This window comes from Bubalus kerabau, chromosome 3 (assembly GCF_029407905.1).
Source record: "Bubalus kerabau isolate K-KA32 ecotype Philippines breed swamp buffalo chromosome 3, PCC_UOA_SB_1v2, whole genome shotgun sequence".
NCBI classification, from domain to species: domain Eukaryota; kingdom Metazoa; phylum Chordata; class Mammalia; order Artiodactyla; family Bovidae; genus Bubalus; species Bubalus kerabau.
In genome coordinates, this window is record NC_073626.1 from 173,402,393 (window position 1) to 173,408,392 (window position 6,000).

General features: G+C 46.4%; 1 non-coding gene across 1 annotated transcript; it reads right to left on the reverse strand.

Moving 5' to 3' along the window:
* Positions 1-5,518: 5,518 nt before the first annotated feature.
* TRNAG-CCC (transfer RNA glycine (anticodon CCC)) lies at positions 5,519-5,591 on the reverse strand. The gene has a single exon. It is a non-coding gene; the product is annotated as a tRNA-Gly (tRNA).
* Between the last annotated feature and the right edge of the window lie 409 nt (positions 5,592-6,000).

Here is a 6,000-nt window from a genome sequence, read left to right on the forward strand (position 1 = left end):
TATGTTGCCAAGAGAAACCTGTAAGGAACATAATAGCAGGGAGGGTTGGATCCCAGCCATGTAAATGACTAGGTGTTTTTCGCTTTATTTTTTTTAAGTAGGTGGGATTTAAAAAAAATTTTTTTTAAATAATTTGAATTTTGCCTTCTGTTTTATTTCTTTTGGCTGTGTCAACTCTTAGCTGGAGAACGCAAGCGCTCTAGTTTTGGCACGAGGGCTCAGTAGACCTGCAGTATATGGAATCTTATTTTCCCAACCAGAGATCGAACCCACATCCCCTGCATTGGAAGGCAGATTCTTAACCCCTGGACCACCAGGGAAGTCCCACTTAGGTGGGATTTTTATGCCCAGTTGAAGAACATGTGTCAATCAAGCAACAGTGATCATTTCTAGAGTGAGATTATAAGGGACTTCTACTTCCTAGTAATATATTTTTGTTTGTATTTTCAGCAATGTGTATTGCTTATATAATCATAAAACCAAAAAAAAATCAATTAAGTATTTAAAGAAGCCTATGGAATCTACTGAAATAGCTGTTGACCAACTAAGGGAGGAACAGATGAGAATGGTCAGGCAGGGGAGGGGAGGGATGTTTGAATGAGGGCAAATGTTGGGTGGCAGTGGGCCTTTCAGCAAGGAAGGAGGATACGGGAGACCTGATGTGGGATGGGTTTGATCACCATAACAGACCAGATCAGCACCCTGCTCTTATCTCTTGTAAACATCTGCAAATACAGCAACTACGCGCTGACAGTTTCCTGAATCTCTGCCTGAGGGTGTTCTTCTGCATGAACGTGTCTTCAGGATGTTCAGGTTTGGGGCAGAAGTGTCACGGACTTATCTCCCCAGGAACAACTCTCCTGTGCAAAGGTGGGAATGGATGAATAAATGCTCCATCTCATAGGCAGCCTCCAAGATGGCCCCAGTGAGCCTTGCTTCCTGGTATTCACATCCCAAATGGAGAAACAAATGGGTATATATGTACAATGGAATGTTATTCAGCCATGAAAAAGGATTGGAGTATAGATACGTGCGATGTATAGCTCAACTGACCCTTGAAAAGTGAAAGAAGCCAGTTACGAAAACCCACATACTGTATGATTCTATCCATATGAAATGGCCAGAATAGGCAAGTCTACATACACTGAAGGTAGATTATCAGTTGCGTAGGCTGAGGTGGGTTGTGGTAGAAAGGGGTTAAATGGGTGCGATTCCTTTTTGAGGCTCTGAAAACCTTTTAAAATTGACCATGGTGATGGTTGCACATATCTGTAAAAAAGTTTTTTAAAACACTGAGTTGTATACTTTTAATAGGTGAATTGTATGGTGTGGCTGTTATATCTTAATAAAACTTAAAAAAAAAATAACAAATACAGCACAGCTTCCTTTCCCCCTGGTGAAATAACTCCAAGCACAGAGCCTCTCAGAGGGTTCCCACTAGGACTGAACCCCAGTTTCCCAAAGCCAGAAGTGGCTTATTAATATACACCAGTGATTTTCTTTCCTCTCGTTGTCTCATTTTCCACCCCATGCTTTTGGGGATCACATTGCAAACAAAGTACTTTACCCAATTCTCATCTCAAGGCTTGCTTTTGAGGGAACCCAAACGAAAGCAATCATGCTCTTCAGATTGAAGGTCAAGGTCCCTCGGGACGGTGCTGATTCTGAGCTACATCCATAGGGAACTCAGCTGGGGGGTCTGCCCCCTGACTGACTGTCCAGGGCAAAGGCTTGAACCAAAGTCCAGACTAGTCAGAGAGCTGGCTTTCAAACCCCCAGCATGCTCAGCATGAACCTGGTGTGATTTGCACACATGCTAACACACGCACACACTTTGAAGCCTGGGAACAGTGGTGAGACCGTTCAACAGGCAGGGCCTCCCTCTGCCCTTTATTCGAGGCAGGATGTGTGGGAGTCTTTGTTTCCCCTGGGGCTTATTTTGCCTGTCTCTGTGGCTGGGTGTCATCTGACCACACAAACCACCAAAACAGAGAAGCAGGAGGCTATGAAGGGCTGTGGGGTCAGAGTTCAGCAGGCTCTGTGGGAAGAGTCAGACCCTTCACTGTGATCTTATAGTACCTGATTAAGAAAAAGCCAAGATTGCACAGCCAAGACTTGCAACTGGGGAGCCAGTAACTCCACTAGAGGCCCCACAGCCACCAACGTGGTGCAGCATCTCCTGCCCCGTAAGGCCCAGGTCACTTTGGTCGTGAACCTCACTGATAGTCGCTGAGCACATGCTGAGGGTCAGACAGCAGAAGGGAGAGGTCCAGGCTCCATCCGCCTTCTCACACCAGCCTCTAGGCCTGGATTGGGAAACGGGTGCCTGGAATTTTCTTCTTTCCCAAATTCAGACCTACTCAGTGTCAGTCAAATGCCTTCATTTTCAAGCAAAAGATAGTTGATACTCCCAAAACACACAGAGTTGCCCAGAGCAAGAGTCCAGGCTGGCTTAAAGGTTTCATTATCATTCTATTTCTCTCTCTCATCTATCCATCCATCCACCTCCCTCCCTATCTATCACTTATTTCCTGTTGGTTCTGTTTTCCTGGAGAGCCCTGATTGATGCATCTGCTGTCAGTGGAAGGCAAGTTGGAGAGGTGCTGAATGGCGCAATGTCAAGGATGAAGAGTCTACCATTCAGGGGGTATGAGTGTCTCTCCTGGAAGATACAACCCCCAAGGTCATAGAGAAGCAGGTAGGAAATTTGCTGAGACTTGCTCGCCTGCTCCACATGCATAAAATAAATCCCGCTGTTGGTTTAACCAAGTTGCCCAGAAAACCAAAAATAACACTATCCCAAGACAACACTGCAAATGGAAAATTACAGAAACCACTCAAAGGACTCACAAAGTTCAGGTCCCATAGCCGGCTTCCTCATAAATCAAATCAGATCATGCCACTGTCCTGCTGAAAATCCTCCTAAGGCTCTTAGAATAAACCCCAGCGTAAGTCAGTGTGCAGCTCAGCTTCACTCAGCTATGTTCACCTTTTCCTTCCCTGTGCTTGGCTGGACCACTCTCTGAGACCTCAGGGCCTTTGCACATGCTGTTTGTTCTACTAGAACTTTCTCTCCCTGGCTCCTTCCCTGGCACCTTCTTATCTTTCAGGGCTCTGAGATGGCTTCCCTGACCACACATTCTGGCATGCCCTCCTCCACTCCCAAACCTTCTGCTATATCCCCTATTTATGCCCTTCATGGAACTGCAGCCTGGAATAATCTTATTGGTTCATTTTCTTGTTCATTGCCTATCTCCTCAATCTGGTCTGCAGGTTCCAGGAGAACATGATGATCTCATTCTCTTGTATCTTTCTGATACCAGGTCATAGGAGACAGCATCTGATATTGGTTTTTTTTGGTCATGCCTCCTGTCTTCAGTTCAGTTCAGTCGCTCAGTCGTATCCAATCCTTTGCGACCCCATGAATTGCAGCACGCCAGGCCTCCCTGTCCATCACCAACTCCCGGAGTTCACCCAGACTCACATTCATCGAGTCAGTGATGCCATCCAGCCATCTCATCCTCTGTCGTTCCTCTTCTCCTCCTGCCCCCAATCCCTCCCACCATCAGAGTCTTTTCCAATGAGTCAACTCTTTGCATGAGGTGGCCAAAGTACCGGAGTTTCAGCTTTAGCATCATTCCTTCCAAAGAAATCCCAGGGCTGGTCTCCTTCAGAATGGACTGGTTGGATCTCCTTGCAGTCCAAGGGACTCTCAAGAGTCTTCTCCAACACCACAGTTCAAAAGCATCAATTCTTCGGTGGTCAGCCTTCTTCACAGTCCAATTCTCACATCCATACATGACTACTGGAAAAACCATAGCCTTGACTAGACGGATCTTTGTTGGCAAAGTAATGTCTCTGCTTTTGAATATGCTGTCTAGGTTGGTCATAACTTTCCTTCCAAGGAGTAAGCGTCTTTTAATTTCATGGCTGCAGTCATCATCTGTAGTGATTTTGGAGCCCAGAAAAATAAAGTCTGACACCGTTTCCACTGCTTCCCCATCTATTTCCCATGAAGTGATGGGACCGGATGCCATAATCTTCGTTTTCTGAATGTCAAGCTTTAAGCCAACTTTTTCACTCTCCACTTTCACTTTCATCAAGAGGCTTTTTAGTTCCTCTTCACTTTCTGCCATAAGGGTGGTGTCATCTGCATATCTAAGGTTATTGATATTTCTCCCCGCAATCTTGATTCCAGCTTGTGCTTCTTCCATCCCAGCGTTTCTCATGATGTACTCTGCATAGAAGTTAAATAAGCAGGGTGACAATATACAGACTCCTGTCTTACAGGATTTTATTTCCCTGATCAGTGATCAAACTCATGCCCCTTGCAGTTTTGTTTTGTTTTTGGTTTTGTTCACTTCAGTCAGTTGTGTCCGACTCTTTGCGACCCCATGCGTATCAGCATACCAGGCTTCTCTGTCTTTCACTATCTCCCGGAGTTTGTTCAAATGGATGTTCATTGAATCAATGATGCTATCTAACCATCTTATCCTCTGCCACCCCTCTTTCCTTTTGCCTTCAATCTTTCCCAGCATCAGGGTCTTTTGCAATGAGTTGGCGTTGGCTCTTCACCTCAGGTGGCCTTGTAGTAGAAGCTTAGCATCCTAACCACTGGACCATCAGGGAATTGCCCTGATACATAGTCAGGAAATGAATGATCCCTCAGCTTCTAAGCTCATCCATGTTTGGGCAGGAGCCCTTCCCACCTTCCGACAGGGGGCTGACCCCATCGGGTTCTTGGGGGTTGACAGTAGAGCGGTGGAATTCAGTGGTGCAGGGGTTTGGGTCCCTGACTGGAGGGTGGAGGGCTTGATACTGTGAACAGGGTTGGACTTAAAAAGAAAGACTTGCTGCTGAACAAGATGGAACTGAACTGAGCCCTGAAGAGTATTCCAGGCAGAGAGAACAGCAGGGGAAGGGCCACGGAGCACTGCCCTCAGTAACTGAGTGGAAGCCAGAAAGGCTCCCCTAGGAGCCAGGAGGACAGCAGGATGAACCGAGGGCAGAAAGGATGGCAGGGTCCAAGAGCAGACTCTGGGACCCGGGGAAGCGTCTTCAGCAGGAAAACGCTGTGGTCTGCTTCATAGGTGGCAAGTCCAGAGATTATTTCTGGGCTGTGCGGGTGGGAAGTAGGAGTTAGAGGGAGACTTATTTTTCACTGTATTATCAGCTACACTGCTAGATTTTTTTTTTTTTTCCCCACTCTGTAAAGGCAGCGCCTTAAAATTTAAGCAATCACTCTAGCTGCTAGGTGGAGTCTGGGCTGGAAGAGACAGAAGGGATTTGGGTTGGGACCTGCAACAGAGACTCGGACTGCCCACTTCATATACTTTCTTCTTTTCCCCCCTTTCCTCACTCGCAGATCCTGGATTCTTTGCTTTTCCAATGACCTGGTTTTTTAACTTTTTCTTTTTTGGCTACACCAGGTCTGACTTGCGGCACGCGGGATCTCCGTTGCCATGTGCAGGACCTTTGATGAGGCAGGCCGGTTCTTACTGCAGCTTGTGCGATCTAATTCCTTAACTGGGGATCAAACCCAGGCCCCCTGCAATGGGAACACAGAGTCCTAACCACTAGACCACCAGGGAAGTCCCTCAAGTGACCAGCTAAATGATGACATTTCCCAAACAGGAGCTACTCTTGAGGAGAAGTTGTTGAGTGAGACTCATGAGAAAATCCCCCCCACCATTTTTTTTTGGCTGCACTGCAAAGCATGTGGATTTTAGTACTAGACCAGAGGATCAAACCCATGTCCCCTGCAGTAGACATGTAGGGTCCTACCCACTGGACCACCAGGGAATTCCACTTCGTTTTATTCAGCATTTCCATGTGTAATCATTTCTTATAGACAGTCTTACTTTCTTGTTTCTCTCTAGCACACAGTTTAACAATTAACTGTGCACCATTTCTTAAAATTACTTCAGTGTGTATATTTTATCTCCCCCCGTGCACACGTGCTAAGTTGCTTCAGTTGTGTCTGACTCTTTGCAACCCTAT